The sequence below is a fragment of the Pipistrellus kuhlii genome, unplaced genomic scaffold (assembly GCF_014108245.1).
Source record: "Pipistrellus kuhlii isolate mPipKuh1 unplaced genomic scaffold, mPipKuh1.p scaffold_m20_p_6, whole genome shotgun sequence".
NCBI lineage: Eukaryota > Metazoa > Chordata > Mammalia > Chiroptera > Vespertilionidae > Pipistrellus > Pipistrellus kuhlii.
The window spans coordinates 33,430,971-33,447,320 of NW_023425562.1; the positions used below are offsets into that span (position 1 = coordinate 33,430,971).

Consider the following 16,350-nt stretch of genomic DNA (forward strand, 5'->3'; position numbering starts at 1 on the left):
ATGGATTCATCTGGAAAAGGGAAGTCTTAGGGAGTGATTATATGGGGAGAGAACTCGGGATCATATATTCCGCTGGACAGGAATTTAGATGGAAAAGGTTCCGCAGAAGGAGGGGCTTTTTTAACAGGTGGAACTGTCACCAGGCCACCCCAGAGGGAGTCACCATCAGCTCCTAGGTCCTGAGCTGCCACCCTTTCACAGAAGTGAGGGCTTGCCTTCAGAAAGGTGGTCTGACAGTCAAGGAACGGACTGGTGCCTCTGGCTAGGGGAGAGGGCCAACCTGGATAATTCCCCTCCTGGCCCCCTCCCCAGGCCACACTCACGTCTTCTCAATCATTTGGATGAGCCTGCAAGACAGGAGAATGGCTCTCAATCACCAGAAATCTGTGTCTGTTCACACAGAAGACTTGATCCAGTAGCAGTTAAAGCAATTGCTTTCTTAACATGAAAAACAAAACTCTGTCCTCAGTGGGATGTTTTAAGGATAAGTTAGGAAACCGACGATAAGGTTTGGGGTCCTGACAAGGGCGTCTGAGAGCATTCTTAAAAAATTATTCATTTTATAGATAAGGAGGCAGAGCAGTAAAATAGCTGGAAATGGGACCACCCATTGAAGGTCACCAGTGAGCTGAACATTTTTCTCCTTTTCTGACTCGTGGGCTTGATGTTTATCTGACACCCGTGGTCCTCCTCCTGTCTGCACTCTTTGGCAGGGTCCAGTTGGTCCCTCGGCCACAGAGAAACTGTGGTGCCTCTGGCAAACCACATATTTATGTAGCCTCAGACATATTTACGTAACTCCCGTCAGAAGAGCTTTGAAAGATAAATTTCCAATTCTGCAAACTTGACTGTAACTTTTGAAAACCACCTATATCCTGCCAGTAAAGATATGCCATCCCCTTCATCATTGCGCTCCAAACAGTCAAGGATCCCGTTTTTGTTGGCAGGGATGTTTCAAAACGCTGAATGAGGAGGGCTTGTTTCCATTCTCCTCCACTTGGGGAGGAATGCTGAGAACAGCAAAAAGGAGGAAGCAGCTGAGCAAGCCCACGATGGTAGGGACCAGCAAGGCCTTCGTGTGGAAGAGCCGACCCACTTCATTTACACCTTATTTTAAGTAAACACACACTGAGCTTTATGGGCGTCCATTTCCCCACAGCTCAGCACATTCCACCAGAGGATGTCACAGATGCTAGCAGCCGCCCCCACCTTCCTTTCGGAGATGAGGACCTTCGCGCAACGTAACTCTAGTCCGCTTTCTGAATATGTATGATGCCTCCGTTAAATACTGTGCTCGGCGCCACCAGCTTGAGCATGTGACACGGACATTCTTCAAGGTAGGGTTGAAAACATCTGCAGCCTAGAAATCAGCGGAGTTCCCTGATTTTTTTTTTTTTGGGGGGGGGGGGGCCCGGGGGAGGAGAAGGGTGTTAAATCCAGAGTGTGCTGATCTGTTTCCTGTCTTTGTTATGCTTTCTTCACTGTAACTGAATATCCGTTGGCGCTGCAGTGCCTGGCTACTCTGGTGCAGCTGTGTCAGCAGGCCAAGGGCTGTTGGCGTAGGGGGCTCCGTTGGCGTTGACACAGCTAGCTTCCATAATCCCCATCAGCCCTATTAATTTTCAGGCTCAGCCACTCCTTGTCTGCAGATCAGCGGGCCTCTGTACAGTCCCCGACGTTAAATATAATCTAATTAAGGGTCATTAAGAGGAAGAGCAGTCACCTCGCTGCCCAGATCCCTGCCAGGAGAAAAACCCCAGAGGATACCAGCAAACCACCACCCTAACGAAGGCCCAGGAAAACGCTGCTGGAAGCAGCGATAGTCAAGAGCTCACGGGCACTTCCAGGCTCATCCTGGGAGAAGCGGAACGACCCGCCATTTGACCAGAAAGAGGGGAGCTGCCGTCCCGGGGTTGTGCAGGACATGGGCATGGCCGCAGCCGTCTTCCCTGCCACCTGTATTTTGTTTTCACTTTCTGGCTGGAAAGCTGACCTGGCCCATCCCAACAGCCTTTGATCCCCATGTGTGATCTCGCCAGAAGCAAAACAGGGAGAGGTCGGCGGGCGACCACTGCCCACAGCCCACAGCTCAGTCCCTATCTATCTGCTCTTCATTGCAAGAGAAGACGTGCCTTTTGGAAATCTTGAAGATTACAACAGTTTATTCTCAAAACACTACATAAGCCGGCGGTGGGTTTCCAGTAAGCTGTGAGAGCATTTAGCCCAGAGAGGGCTTGTCGCCGTAAGCTGAGGTGTGGGAGGGCTCCAGGGAAGCGTGGCGGACAGATCATTGGTAACTTAGAAGTCCTTCTGCTGTTTCCGGCGCTGCAGGGAGAGCCCGGTGATACGGATATGTCTCCAGAGGAGGTTTCTGAGCAGCTTTCCCCTCCTTGTGCAAAGCTGTGCCGTGGGCCTGGCTTGTGAGCACAAGATGCTCACCATTGGTTCAAACTCCCCATGGGCTTCTGGCACTCCATAAGCCAGCAAGGGGTTTGCGTTTCGTATGAAGGGTGTAGAACGAAGCTGCGTGCACTGTGGAAACCAATAATGTTTTATTTCATTAAGACTCAAACACAGAATAACACAGCATTGCAGTTCTGCCTTGAGAATTGGAACTGAGCACAGCTGCAGTGGGCCCACCTCGATGAGACGGGGAAAGGGGGAAGTCAGATGGTTTTCCTCAATCCTGCGGCTAGCTCAATTCAGAAAAGCAGTAAAATGCTCCATATGATGTATGGCAAGGCCCCTCTTAACCTAATCAGCCCTCAGCCACGTGCTCTGTAATCCCACCTGAGGGCTGACATATGGTCTCATTTCACACCCTCCTCGGATGTGCCTCCTACACTTAGGTATGGTGTCATTTAAAATAGGTTGCACTGTTTTTATAGCATTATAGCATCACAGTGCCTTTCATTTCTATTTACCTCCCATTGTAGCTACCACACAGTCATGGAACGGGAAACAGTGATTTTCAACCTTGCTTCTGCCTCACTCACAAGCACCGTCTGAAGGATGTGTGGTCTGTGATCACAAAAGGTGGCCCTGCTGGTGGGTAGAGAGAGGGTGTTTGGACATCAGTAAGATCAGGAGCATTTGTGATCTTCAAGTATGATTCTAGCCGACATGTATCCTTCATCTCTTCAAAAATAAAACTCAACATTCTGAGTACATTCTGGCCAATCTCATTAACATTGACTTATTCAGACATTCATTGAACATCTATTGTATGCCAGACTTTGTTTTAGACCCTGGGAATACAGCGGAGAACAAGATGGAAGCTATCTATCCTCAAGCAGATGGGGGAGATAGATTGTATACTAAAAAAAAAAATTCAAAAGTACTAGGTGCTCTGGAGAAAAACCAGGACGGGGACCAGGGCACGATGGAGGTGCATGGCTGTTTTAGATAGGAAGGCTGGGAAAGGCCTCTAGGAGGAAGTGACGTTGGAACGGAGACAGGAATAAAGTGATGGATGCTGTGATTTGGAGAAAATGTTATCGCCTGAAGGTATTATAAGTAAAACGTCCCTGAGTTGGCAACAGCCTGGTGTGTTCTAAGAACAGAACTGAGACAGATGTTCATAGACTAGAATGAAGGGGAAATGGAGGAAATGTGACCAAGAGTGGGAGGAGCTAGCCCTGACTGGATTGGAGCGGAGGCCTATGGGCCGAAGGGCGTGGGTTCTATTGCTGGTCAAGGGCGCCTCGGTTGCAGGTTCCATCCCCAGCCTGCATGAGACGCATGCAGGAGGCAACCAATGGATGGATCTCTCTATCTCTCATTCTCTCTCTCCCCCCTCCTCCCTCCCTTCTACTCTCTTTAAAAGTCAATGAAAAAAACACACAAAATAACAAACCTCGGGAGAGAATTAAAAAAAGAAGGAATGGCCGAAACCGGTTTGGCTCAGTGATAAGAGCGTCGGTCTGGGGACTGAAGGGTCCCGGGTTCGATTCCGGTCAAGGGCATGTACCATGGTTGCGGGAACATCCCCAGTAGGGGGTGTGCAAGAGGCAGCTGATCGATGATTCTCTCTCATCGATGTTTCTAACTCTCTATTCCTCTCTTTTCCTCTCTGTAAAAAAATCAATAAAATATATTTAAAAGAAGAAGAAGAAGAAGGAGGAGGAGGAGGAGGAGGAGGAGGAGGAGGAGGAGGAATGGGAATGGCTAGAACACGTTTAGACCTGGGGTCTATGGGGAGGACTTTGGAGTCTATGGAAAGCCTTTGTGGGGTTCAAGTAGAGAAGTGACATGTCCTGACTTACATCTCCTAATGACTCCTCCACGGGAAAGTGATTATGGGGTATGGAGGTTGGGGAGGTAAGTCTGGAAACAGCGAGAACTGTAGGAGCCTGTGTCAGTGGACTAAATGGGAGGTGATGGTGTCCTTGACTAGAATGGCAGTCCTGGAGATGATGAGAAGCAATAGGAGTTGGGGTGTATGTTATAGGCTGACTGGGCCTGCTGGTACAGGTGGAAGGAAAAGAGTGGGTCCAAGGATGTTTAAGTCTTTGGTCTAAGCATCTTGGTGAACAGTGGTACATTTATTGACACTGGAAAGCCTACAAGGGGAGCATATTTGGGATAATATATTACACCTGTCAGTTTTCAGATACTTATTCTACATTGCATGCATCTGGAGCTCATTGGGGAGGTTGTGACACAGATAAAAATTGGGAGTCTTCAGTGTAAAGTCAAGGGATGAAATGCAGTTATTCCAGAACAGAATGTACTAGTAGCTAGAGAAGATGAGGGCTAAGGACTGAACCCTGGAGATTATTTACAGTTTGAGAAGATGAGGAAGAAGTAAGCATTCTATTCTGCAGAGTTCAGCACTGACACTGCTAATGCATACCCATTTCCTCACTACCAGCTCACAGCTCTGTGCTCTTCATGTGCGGGGAGCAGGGGAAGGCGGGACAGGGCCTTGTAATTTTCCTCCTCCTTCTTACTGATCTTCCTCATTTCCCTCTTCTTCCTCCCTTTCTTCTTCTTCCTTTCCCCTCCTTTCTCCTTTCTTGGTTATTTTCCAAATTCTAGAGTTCCCCAACCTGGCCAGGAGTGGATCGTGTTTTTGTGCCTCCTGGCCCATTCCTGTCTTTGCTGATCTCTAGATCAAGTGACATTGATCATATGACAGTAATTCAGAATTCTTGCTTGCTACATCCACTGCCCCTTCTGAGTAAGGGAAGTTGAACTGGTTGGAGTGGGGGAGGAGAAAAATAAACCACCAAACCCCAGAGGGCTCTCTTTGTTGTTCAAAAGTTCAGAGTATCTGAAGATGGATTTGGCAGTGTATAACACAAAAGAACTCTACTTTCCTGCTGGTTTTCAGGATGATGTCTTTTGCTTACATTCTTTCAACTTGTAGAATATTCACTTCAAATTCCCTTGGGCTAGGACTTCTAACACTGCGTCCCTGCATGGCACCGTTTAGTGGGATAAAGTCATCATCCTTACCTCCCTCTGCAGCAGCCCCTCTCTCCCTTAGGGGCTCCTACGGCAGGAGGAACAGATGTAAAGTTCAGTAGAGAAACCCAAGGCAAAAACAGAACAAAACAAAACAAAACAGATATTAGTGAAACACAGTAATTTTTAAAAACTAGCAAATCTGCAAGTCAGTCCTAGAGATCCAGTCTTCGGGTCCTGGCTTGGATTGGGGACATTTTTGGTTTTGTCTGCAGCACTCCCACGGAATTCTGCCAGAGCCAACACCTGGAAGCAAAATATTTCTTCCAAGATTTTAAAGAAATGTTCTTTGATGGTGGTGGTTGTGAGGAGGAAGAAGAGGAGGAGGAGGAGGAGGAGGAGGAGGAACATGTTGAAGAGAAGCAATAACCAGAGCTTTAAAAGAATAAAAGGTGGTAATGAAAGGGCTTAGTGAGCACTTACATATGCCAGGTACTGTGCTATCCTTTACTTATCTATCTCAACTGATCCTTACTATAGTTCTTTACAGGAGGAGCTAAAGGGAGGGATCCGATTTTATTGAAGGGAAGCTGAGGTTTCAAGAAGTCATATAAATTGTCCAATGTTACAGGCTAGTAGGTGGGAGAAATTTAAAACCAAGTATGTCTGATTTATCCAAGCGCCTAAATGGAATTACATATATATATATATATATATATATATATATATATATATATACATACATACATACACACACACACACACACACACATATTGGAAGCAATAGTGTACAATTCAAAGTTTTTTTTTCTAACAGTCTGTGTGAGAGTTGATGCCAGTGAAATTTGTTCACTCAGTAATACCTATTTTTAACATTAGATTATACATAGTGGAGACAATCAAAGGTATGCAACATTATTCTTTTTCTCAACTTAAGTGGAGAGAACACATAATCTTAATATAACGAAGTGCCTAATCAGCTATATAGACAAATATTACAGGTGTAATATTTGTCTATATATAATATTTGTCCATATGTAACATTTGTCTATATATAATATTTGTCTATATGTAACATTTGTCTATATATAATATTTGTCTATATATAATATTTGTCCATATGTAACATTTGTCTATATATAATATTTGTCTATATGTAACATTTGTCTATATATAATATTTGTCTAAATGTAACATTTGTCTATATATAATATTTGTCTATATGGAATATTTGTCTATATTTAAAAGATGTAACTATCTTTTAAACTAATGGTGTGTAAAACTTTATCTTCAGTGCTATTTAAGATGTTCCTTCTACCAGAATGAAAACTTGGTTGATACAATCCTAATCTCAGAAATACTCCTATCACATTTGTCTCAATAGGGAATTTATCTCTAAATCCAGGGGAGACCTCTAATGATACTGGTTTGCTGTTGTGTATGTAATGCAGTTTCTTGAATGTGTTCAGTGATTAGCATTTACTGAGTGTCTTCTATGTGATGGGCTCTGTGTGAGGTCAGTGGGGTTCCCAGATGAATGAGAAGCAGTGCGTGTAGTTCAGGAGCTCAGGAGATAGGGGCACATAGGTGAGAAGGGCAAGACTGGATGGTGAGAGACCCGTGAAGAGCCTATTGCAACAGCCCATATGATAAGGGCCTAAAACTCAACCTAAAGGCATTATCTGGAGGGATGGAGGGATGCTGATAAAATCAATAAATGCTACGGAGGTAAAATAAATAGGGATGAGTGTCGATGCATTTCAGAGGAAAGTGAAGCATCAAAGATAACCGAAACGTCTGACTGGATCATTGGTGGTGGTGTCACCAGCTCACTTTTATTTATTTATTTTTTTTTGGGGGGGGGGGGAGAGGGGATTATGTTACATACATGTTGAATTTGGGGTACTTGTTCTGAGTTAAATTGTGTCCACCCAAAGATGTTGAATTCCTAACCCCTAGTACCTGTGGATCTGACCTTATTTGGAAATAGGGTCTTTGAAGGTGATCAAGTTAAGATGAGGTTCCTATTTGGGCCCTAATCCAGTATGAATGTTGTCCTTATAACGAGGGGAAATTTGGACACAGAGAGAACGTCATGTGAAGATGAAGGCAGAGATTGGGGTGACTAGCAGAAGCCAGGGAATGTTAAAGATGGCCAGAAAACCACAGAAGCCAGGGAGTGCATAGAGGAAAGTCTCCATCACAGCCCGCAGAAGGAGCCAGCCGTGCAGACACGTTGATCATGGACTTGCGGCATCCAGAACTGAGAGCATAAGTTTGTGTTGCTTAAGCCACTCAGGTTTTGTACTTTGTTACAGCAGCAACCCTGGGGAACTAACACAGATTTTAGTATCCCAAAGTGTGGTGTGTGGCAGCAAGTACCTAAAAATGTGGAAGTGGCTTTGCAATTGGGTAATGGGTAGAGATTGGAAGATTTTGGAGGTGCATGCTAGAGAAAGCCTTGAAGAGACCATTGGTAGAAATTCGGGCATTAATCACAATTTTGGTGAGGGTTCAGAAAAAAAGAGAGGAGGGCATTAAGAGAAAGCTTCTATCATCTTGGAGAATACACACATCACGAACAGAATGTTGCAGACATAAGAATGTTAAAGGCCGTTCTGATGAGGTCTCAGACAGAAAGGAGGAACATGTTGAACTGGAAGAAAGGTGACCCTTGTAATGAAGTGGCAGAATTGGCTGACTGTGTTCTGTTGGATGGAAAGTAGGCTTGTAAGTGATAAGCTTGGCTATTTAGCTGGTGAAATTTCTCAGAAAATGTTGAAAGCACGGCCTAGTTTCTCCTTGCTGCTTATAGTCAACTGTAAGAGGACAGAAGTAAATTGAAGAAATAATTGTTATGCAAAAAAGAAACAGAACTTGAAGATTTGGGAAATTCTCAGCCTATTTATAATGCAAAAAAAAGAGAAACTACTCTGGAGAGAACCCCAGGGTGTGGCCAGACAGCTATTTACCAAGCACAAGCCTGTGTGTGTGTGTGTGTGTGTGTGTGTGTGTGTGTGTGTGTTGTGTGGGAGGGATGGGGGGCGGGGGCAGGGCCACCTTCTCAGATCCAGAGGTCTTGGCCATAATCCTGGGCTCAGGGAGTGGGCTGCCATCCTGGTGGGCCTGGAAGACAAAACATCAATCCATAAAGAATCCTTATAAGAACGCCTTTCATTGTATTTAGTGCCCATTCAGACAATTCAGGATAATCTCATCTCAAAACCCTTAAGTTAATCACTCCTGCAAAGGACTCCTTTTCTAATTAAGGTAACGCTAATTCTTTTTGTTTGTTAACATACTGAGTGTAAAATTTTTTTTCATTAAAAATAGCTTTAAAAACCTAGAATTTATTCCTCTGTACAATATAACAAGAAGCATTGCTTTATTTTTATTAGCAATGCCTAAATTTCAAATAAGTATTTTAAAATATTTTCAACTCGTTAAAAAGGGGGTTTGTAATTGTGTAATATGGAAACAGAATTTGTTAAAAAGATTTCCCTCACAAATTTCCTTTGATTATTTTTATTTATTTAATTGTAATTTGCGCTTGTTTTTGCCCATTCACAACCTAATTGGCCTCACAGACATCTCAGTTTATTAAAAGTTCACCATTAGTTGAATATTATCTCCCATTAGGATTCCACAGGAATTTGGATCATAATTGTGAAGTTTGAGGCAGTGGGTGGAGGGGGGTATTGTTGGGCTGCCCATATATTTATGAAAAAACATAGAGCAAAGAGACAAATTATATTTCAAGTTCATGTAGCTTTACACAGCAGAGTCTGCACGTAAGCATTCATTCACCACATACCCATTGAGGTTTTTAGGAAGCCAGTCTGTTTACTCTGCATTTTAAGTCAAGGGTCCTATTTTTACACACAGTTTGCCAAACCGAGTTCTACTACAGCAGTGTCCTGCCAACACAAAGATTACAGGCTCAGGCCCTGTGTGAGCACTCGTTTGCCAAAGCCAGTGGTGTTTTATCCAGACAACCCCAACCTCCTCCGTTCCTGTTGGAAACCCCATTGTTTTAATCCCATGATGACGATAAAGTGGTTAACAGAGAAAGAGATACAGACAGGCTCCAGCGAAAGACGAACTCTGTGGCCACCACTTGGGTATTCGGAAGCAGCAGAGTTACTGTGCTTTTTGTTTTGTTTTATTTTTTTATTATTTTTTATCAGTTACTGTTTCCAGTCACAGCAGCACTGCATTTCACATTGAGGGTTTCAGATACGTATTTTTATGCACATTATTTCTAACAGGCAGATTCTCCCTGATCTCTTCTCCCCCTCTTCCCCTACCCCACCACCCACCACCAAATTTTATCTTAACTACTAGGATTTTTTTTTAAAAGAGTCCTAAAAACAACTTGATAATTACCAATAATGAAGGTTGGAGTTTTTCCTCCCTATATGACTACATTATGGTTATGTTTTGCTAGAGGGGGAAAAAGTGATTGTAGCCTTATACTTAGTAAAAATCAGAGAGGACATTTACAGTTTTACCTTCATGTTTACTACTATCTGTAAAAGAGGCAAGTGCTGGAAGCTGCTTCTTTATCATGTTAAGTATATGTGGAGGGGTGAACTTCATGAAAGGAGAGACTGGGATGAGCCCCTCCCACCTCTGACAGTGGCTTATGAAGAGCAGGATCCCAGACTTGGAGCAGGCGGGGGTCACGGTCTGCTGTTTTTCCTGGAGTGCCTCTGTGCTGGGTAGATCTGTTTCACTGGGTCTGGCGAAGTCATCAGATTCTATTAGAGAAGCCAGACTGGGTGGCCTCCATTCAGCACGCCAGGCAAGAACTGTGGGTGAACTTCCAGAAGTGGTTGCTCGGCTCTGCCTCTATGAGAAATGAAGAAGGTTCATGCTGCCCCAGGGGAGGGATGGAGGTTCGGGGTGGGGGGAAAGGATATCTGATGCTCTCTGATGAAGTCAGATTCTGCTCAGAGGACCAAGGTCTCACCCCATGTAGGAAGGTGCCACAGATACGGCGTCTCTTTGATAGTACAGCCATGATGGACCCTGTGTTATGTGTGGAAAAAGAAGATTTATGTGAAGATACCCTTTTTGTTGGTTAACAAAGGCTCTGCACCAAGGAGAACACTGAATGCGTGTGTCATCTGCATAGAGTGAACAGTTTGTCATAGGGAGGAAGTCAACATGTGACTTCTGACTTTAAGGCCATGTAACTCCCGGGAGAAAGCCACTCCCTTCAATCACATAGCGAGAGGAACCCAGAAATAATCAGCATCTTGAACATGGGAAGAAAAGCCAGTACAAATCGTCAAGAATAACAGTGGTGGTAAACTGTCAAAGACTGACAGCTGTCAGAGAGGAGGAGGCTTGGGGGCTGGATGAAAGGTGAAGATATTAAGCGAACACACACACACACACACACACACACACACACACACCCCAAATAGACGCCGACAATAGTATAGTATGAGAGCCAGAGGGAAAGAGGGGTGGAGGGTACGTTGAGGTGGGCAAAGGTGAGCAAATGGAAGCAGAAAGAAACTGTGCTTGGGGTGATGGGCACACAATGTAGTGTGCAGATGATATGTTATTGAGTTGTACATTTGAAATCTGTATGGTTTTGGGAACCAATGTCCAGTGTCACTGGGAACCTTGTAGTCTGAAGATAAATGGGTAAAATAATGCAGGATGATTAGGGAAAGGTCAAATAGAATATGTGAATGCAATAAGTGCCTTTTTATTGTTTTTAGGACTGTTCAATAATACATATGAATGACTAACTATGTTACAATGTGCATTACTATTAACTGGACTTGCTCTAATCTTTTATAATAAAGAGGTAATATGCAAATTGACCATCACTCCAGCATACAAGATGGCCACACCCATGTGGACACAAGCTGGCCACCACAAGATGGCCAACAAGGGAGGGCACTTGTGAGAAATCAGGCCAGCAGGGGAGGGCAGGTGGGGGCGACCAGGTCAGCAGGGAGGGCAGTTAGGGGTGACCAGGCTGGCAGGGGAGGGCAGTTAGGGGCAATCGGGCTGGCTGGGGAGCATTTAGACATCAATCAGGCTGGCAGGGGAATAGTTAGGGGATGATCAGGCTGGCAGGCAGAAGCAGTTAGGGGCAATCAGGAAGGCAGGCAGGCGAGCAGTTGTGAGCCAGTAGTCCTGGGTTGTGAGAGAAATCCCAGATTGGAGAGGGTGCAAGCTGTGCTGAGGGACACCCCTCTCCCCTGGTGCACGAATTCCATGCACCAGGCCTCTAGTAAGACAATAATTTATAGCCTAGCTGGTGTTGTTCAGTGGTTGAGCCTCTGAACCATGAGGCCACATGAACCATGAGGTCACAGTTTGATTCCTGGTCAAGGCACATGCCTGGATTGTGGGCTGAATCACCAGTAGGGGGTGTGCAGCAGGCAGCCCATCAATGATTTTCATCATTGATGTTTTTATCTCTCCCTCCTTCTCCCTTCCTCTCTCTGAAGTCATTAATATATAATAATTTTTTAAAAAATAGTTTCTGCAAACAGTGTTAAAATTTTTCAAGGTTTGGAAGTTTTTAGAAAAGAAGTGAATAATATATTTTTTGCATTTGGCATTTGAACTTTTTCACAAAATTTGTTTACATATAATAGATAAAAACGTAAGTGTCAGAACATTCTGGCAGTTCCTTAAAAGGTTGAACATAGAATTTTCACATGACCCAGCATTAGGTATGAGTGAAAATGTGTCCACATAAAACTTGCACAGGAAATGCCCATAGCAGCCTAATAGCCAAGAAGTGGAAACAACCTATATGTTATTAATGAATGAAATAGAAAAATAAAATATAGTGTAATCATAGAAAGGAATGTTATCCAGCCATAAAAATAAAGTTCTGGTGCATGCTTCAACATAGGTGAACCTTGAACGCATGTTAAATAAAAGAAACCAAACACAAAATGATTCTATTCATACAAAATGTCATAACAGACAAATCTATAGATACAGAAAATAGGTTAGTAATTGCTAGGGTCTGAACAGTACAGCAGTCGGAGGATTGTAATGGGTGTTTGGTTTCTTTCTGAGGTGATGAAAATGTCCTCAAATGGATTAGAGTGATGGTTGCACCACTCTTAATGTTCTAAAAACCATTGAATTTAACACTTTAATGGGTGAATTGGATGGTACTGTGAATATAACCATAAAGCCAGGTCTGTTAAAAAAGATAAATGTCAGTCCACCCCTATCAGAATTTTCATAGATGAGAATAATTGGCATTCAAATGAATAATAATATTTTACAATGTCATATAGGTAGCACCTGCAAGTTAAAAGGAACAAGGCTGAGAAATGGCAGCTATAACCCGGGAGAGACTGATGATGTCTTTTCCAGGGCTCTCTGGAATCCCCGCTAAGTGGAACCTGCAGACGCACGCTTTGTGCCCCACAGAAGAACGAGTGCACATTATCGCGCTCTCTGGCATGCGTTTCATTCTGCGCTCCACATGAAAAATATTGCCCAGGTCAGGTTGGATTACTTTATTCTATGTTCACCTCAGAGTGCAAACATGCTGTGGGAAAACCATTTCCAACGAGAGGAAACGAACTATGAATGTGGTAAGGAGAGGGTAATAAGTCAGGTAGGGCCTCTGGTTTAAAATAATATGTAAGAACAAATATCTTAATAAACAAAAGCAGCTTAAACCAACAAAGTGAAAACAAAACATAACACACCTGGGAGGAGGTATTTTCCTAGACGTGGAAAAGCGCTGTGCATGGTCCCCTTTCTCAAATCTTGTGAACCACTAGGGAACTGCCGTCACCGTGTGTTTGAGACCCGGTGACATGATTTTAGGATATTGTTTCTGACAACTCGAAATTTCTTGCTTTAAGGTTGTATGGACATATTACTGTATGTGTTAGTATCATTTATATATACGTAAGTATTTTTTTTCAAATAAAAGTTGTTTTCCTTTGGGGAAAGATAGTTTTCTTGACTTACATACCTATACTTACGTTTAATATTTTCTTTCCCCTCTGAATCCTGTTCTCCATTCCCCCCTCCTTCCATAAAAAAACAAAAAACAAAGCAAAAATATTGCTTCAAAGAAAGTTGAGATTATCAGGATTGGAAGCCACTTCTCTCAATATCCTCTCTCAAAAATAGATTAATATTTTACATGAAATGTAGATACTGTCTTAAATTTTCTACCTGAAGGCGTTATTAACTGTACAGATGGTGTATTATTTTTAGGTTTGGCTGCAGTTTTGTCAGCACACTCACCTGCCACAGCTTTTTCACTGGACCAGCCCCTAGCTATAGATTCTAGACTCCACCCCCGCCGTGACCTCCAAAATACAGCATAAACATCTTTGCTTGGTTTTTATCTGAAAAAGTGAAAGGCATTGCAAACATAATACTATTCAATATATGGTTAAGCACAGTGTGTATATACAACTTATAAATAAAATACATATACTGATGACACTTGCTTATTACTTTTTTTTCCTGATAATGGTGTTTGATCAAAGGGTTTGATGAGCACTCTTTTTTCTTTGTCTTCTCCTTCCCATCATAGTCCTTATCCTTAGACTCGAGCTCCATGATTTACTTTTACTGGCTCCCTCCCCCTCACCTTGTTTCATTAGGCTGAGAGAATACAGGCACATGTCTGGAGCCAAGGATACCTTCGGGTTCACAAACTAACACATTCCCATGAAAACCTGTGAGGACAGCCATACTTCCAGAGCCAACTATTCTTAACCACGATTTCAATAGAAGGCCCAAGAGGATAGTTAAACAAAAAGTGAGAGTGGTTTTGCTTTACTAACCAAGAGACATGAAAATGAAATCCAAGGTAATTGAGTTTCTCTTGGGTTGACCTTTGGTTTCTTTCAGCCATGAAAAAATTGAGAAAAAATTGATGTATCCATTTCCCCAGATTTGGAGATTTTAATCAATAATTTAACTTCAATCTGAAGACACTTGAAGTTAGTTAAATATTCATGAAGTACATATAATACTATGTTTTAGGTGCTGTGGGGGAAAAATCAAAAGTATTTGTTCTTCAAGAGCTTTTAGCTCAATGAAGAGAATTCATTTAAAAAAGATCTCACAAAGCAGTTGGAAAAAGAATATGCATATATAGAATATATATTTATATATGCACACATATATACAGGGAGGGGCAAAAGTAGGTTTATAGTTGTATGAGAGAATTTATTCTTGTATTATTATTTACTTATTACTGTATTATTTACTCATATTACAACTATAAACCTACTGTTTTATCCCTGCATACACACACACAGACACACAAACACACACACACACACACACACACACACACACACACACACAAAATAAATAAATAAATAAATAAATAAATAAATAAATAAATAAATTACTGAAAAATCAGGATTGTATATGAGATGACCTTGATTTATCAATAAAAAGAGATGACTCTCCCACCAGCAGGTAATGACAAAACAAACTCTTGCAGTGACTTCCAGCTTTCAGAGAGATGGCTCTGGGGTTGTGTAGGGGAGCTTGTATTAAAGGTTCTAGGAGCTTGGAGAAAGTCGTGGTCACTCTGGACTGGAGTGCTCAGGAAAAGTGTCATAAGCAGAATGAGACTTTAACTCACATTGGAGAAGCAGTATATAGGAAGAACAAAGGGCAGGAACACACAAAGCAGTAACTAAGTCTTCCTTACTGAAGGGAACTGAGTGCTGGATCTGTGTTAAGCATTGGTGTGCGTTTTCTTATTTGGTGCTTTCAGGCCTAGTTATTTGCCCACAGTCATGTCAGTCAAGTCCCAGAGGCGGACTTCTGCCTATACTCTATCCATGAGGCCAGGATCCTGTCCTTGATAGGGACAGGGGAGTTGCTGGACATCAGTCTAGAAGTCTGGATGCTGTCACATAATGGAGGACATACTGCAACCTTTGTTTTAAAAGCATTAGCTCTGTTGCAGTTCATAAAATGGATTCCTGATTCAAATCTTTGTATTGAAAGAAAGGAAAGATTTGAATCAGGAATACTTGTGAGATGATCTATTGCTAGTTTGAGGTAAGCAGGAAGAGGTGATGATAAGATTTCCAAATAGAAGTATCTATAGAGTTGGACTCATCCATAAAGAATTTAGGAGAGAAGTCAGGACTGAAGATAAAGATTCAAATGCCTTTTACATAGACATCATAATTAAATACATGAATTTATAACCTGGCTCTGATGGAAATATGTGGAAATGGAAAATCAGAGAGCCACACTATAAATACAGAGGAAAGAAAGTAGCAGCCTACCTTTTCTTTTTTAATATATCTTTATTGATTTAAGAGAGGGGGGAGAGAGCTAGAAACATCATGATGAGAGAATTATTGATCGACTGCCTTCTACGTACCCCACACCAGGGATTGAGCCTGCAACCAAGGCTTATGCCCTACCCAAAAATCAAACCATGAGCTCCTGGTTCATAGGTTGACTCAACTACTGAGTCTCTGTGGCCGGGCAGCAGCCTACCTTTCACTTTGTAATCTCTTCTTCCCTTTCTGTCTCAGTCTCTGGCTTACTCCTCAGATACCCGCAGCATTGAAGAATTACAGCATTGGCAATATAGGCTCAGAATCCCTTTTCATTCCCCAATGATGGCCATCAGAAGTAATATTTTTTTATTAGATTCTAGAACTTCATTTTAAGAGAGTGAAGTGAAAGAAGAGATTAGAATGCTGGAAGAGACTAGACATTTTACCACTACTCCTAGTTCAAGACTCTATTTAAGCATTACATTTCTCTGCCACTTTACCCTCCCTCCTGGACCTCCAGCACAGCAGTCACCAAGCTTTTGGACCTCATGGATTACCAGTGGTCCATAGACCACCAGTTGGTGACCACTGCTCCAGCAGATGTGGGTGCCTCCTTTTTGATGCTCCAGTACCACTCATCCCATTCTTTTATTATGTCATTCAT

At 42.7% G+C, this 16,350-nt stretch overlaps 1 protein-coding gene across 2 annotated transcripts in view; it reads left to right on the forward strand.

Annotated features, from left to right (window-relative positions):
* COLEC12 (collectin subfamily member 12) overlaps positions 1–16,350 on the forward strand; it is a 162,791-nt gene that overhangs the window by 38,384 nt on the left and 108,057 nt on the right. The gene's annotated exons all lie outside the window — the stretch shown is intronic.